A 2,376-nucleotide genomic window follows, 5' to 3' on the forward strand; every position below is an offset into this window, starting at 1 on the left:
CCTTCCCTTCTCCCCTGCCAGGGCCTTTGAGATTCTCCAGACAAGGATGCTTCAGTCTTCTGTCATGAGGGTGTAAGGAAGGTTGTCTTCTGTCCTGTAGGGAAAGGGGACTGAGTACCTCACCATTCAAGATGCAGGCTTTCATGTATTCCTCTCTTTTCAGTTGACCACCTCATCTAAGTGTTCTGCCATGCCTGGTATCCAGACTCAGAGGCCTTCTGATTGAATTGATTTAGAGAATAAATTCTCTCTCTCCCATCAAAGTGAGAGAGGGCTAATCACCTGTATATGCAGGGTGGGATCTTTGAGGTCTACTCAATCCTTTTACATAGAGATTTTCAATCAATTCCTCTATTTTCGACCATATACATCTATACCTTCTAGAGCACTTAGTACCTCTAGGCTTTTGTTCTGTTTTGAATTCTTCAGAATGAATATTATTTCTTCTCACTGATATGCCCTTCTATAGACCCTTAACTTTAATCTTTTTACACTTTCTCTGCTCTGCTAAATCAATTCTCAACATTCCATATAGTTTTTGTCTTTCTATATTATGGTTTGGGAGTATTTTTTTTTTCCTAGTTTCATCAGTGATGAAACACATGCTTTATTCTAGTCGTTCTTATTGCTTTGGGTAATTTTTGAAAGAGAGGTAAACAGAAATGTAAACTTAAAACCAGAAGATGCTCACTGCTTCCTTCCCCTTCCACTGATTAATTTATGTCTTCTGTGATTCTCACCTCTATCTTTCAAGCATCATCTAGCTGTTCTCCTAGTTCAGTTTCTTTCCCTTCCAGTTCATCCTTCACAGATGCTCTGATCTGATTGCATCCCTCCCCAGCTCAAGAATATTCAATAGCTACCCACAACAAATAGAACTATGACCTTCTCAATTTGGTTTCAACCAAACTTTCCAATTTTATTTACCTCCATATTTGTAAACTTTATTTTCCAACAAGCATCTGTTGAAAAGTTGTCATATGCCAGGGCCATACTAAGTGGTGTATAAAAATACAATTCATGTATTCAAAACCCAAAGAATCAGAGACAAGTAAAGTAATAAAGCTCTTCTTTCTACCTGGAATCTGCTTCTTACCCATATCTGTCCATCAAAATTCTATCCATTCAAAGTCAGTCTTAAGTAACAAGCTTCTTTTATCTCAATGCTGGAATTAATCTGTTCCACCTCCTCTCACCACACTCCCCTAAGCTGTTCATGAGTACTGCTAGTATTGAATCTGATTGCCTTAAATAAACCTGTAGATATATATGTCTCTCTCACCTGATGGAGAAGTCCTTGGTGGTAAGGTAAAGATCTCTATTATATCAGAAAGCATTTTTCATAAAACAGAAACTCAATAGAAATGTATTAGAAATATCAAATTTTCCTGTTACTGAATTTAAGAAAAAATGTTCAGTTGGTATATATGAGGGACACTGAACTGTTTTGTTTATCTTTTGACATTCAAACATTTATTAAACTTTTGTAGACCAGACCCTGTGCCATTTACTGTGGTTACAGAGATGAAGAAGACAGCCATATCCTAAAGCGGCTCACAGTCCAGCCAGGAGATGATAGTGCAAACAACTGCACATGTGATAGGTGTTGTAAAATAAGGGGGGGCTAGAATGGAAAGAGTTTAAGACTCTGCCTGGGAAGTGGGGAGGGCACCAGAAAGAAGGTGGTATCCAGCTAAGATTTCAAGAACAAAGAGTAGTTCCCTAGACAGCAGAAATAAAAAGGAAATTCTAATGGATATTATTTTCACTTACAGCTGTATTGAGGTAGAAACACCCATAATTCTTGTTTAAACAGATTCACCCTTTTGATATTCAAATAACTTAGTAAGGACCTACTATGGACCAGGTGGGCTTCCCTAGTAGCTCAGATGGTAAAGCATCTGCCTGCAATGCAGGAGACCCAGGTTTGATCCCTGGGTAGGGAAGATCCCCTGGAGAAGGAAATGGCAATCCACTCCAGTATTCTTGCCTGGAGAATTTCATGGACAGAGAAACCTGGCAGGTTACAGTCTATGGAGTCGCGAAGAGTCAGACACGAATGAGCAAGTAACACACACATGTGGACCAGGTGCCATGCTAAGCAGATATTTTTAGTATAAATTATTGTCTCTGAAAGATAGATAAAGGGATAGCACATTTTAATTCAACAAGTATTGTATAGAGAAATGCAATAATGTAGTCCAGGTAAAGGGTTCTAATGATAATTCAAAGAAAAGGCTAGGAGAAAGCACATAGATGACATATGTAATGTAGATAACATATCTTTTAGGCAGTTTCTCTCAGGTATCAGCTGTCCCAGCAAACATTTGGCAAGAGCTGCATTGCAGTCAGTCCCTGGTTGAATTCTCTGATGGG

At 38.7% G+C, this 2,376-nt stretch overlaps 1 non-coding gene across 1 annotated transcript; it reads left to right on the top strand.

Moving 5' to 3' along the window:
- Window positions 1-1,874: 1,874 nt before the first annotated feature.
- Window positions 1,875-1,946, top strand: TRNAC-GCA (transfer RNA cysteine (anticodon GCA)). Its single transcript has one exon. It is a non-coding gene; the product is annotated as a tRNA-Cys (tRNA).
- Window positions 1,947-2,376: the final 430 nt, after the last annotated feature.

The sequence above is a fragment of the Budorcas taxicolor genome, chromosome 3 (genome assembly GCF_023091745.1).
Source record: "Budorcas taxicolor isolate Tak-1 chromosome 3, Takin1.1, whole genome shotgun sequence".
NCBI lineage: Eukaryota > Metazoa > Chordata > Mammalia > Artiodactyla > Bovidae > Budorcas > Budorcas taxicolor.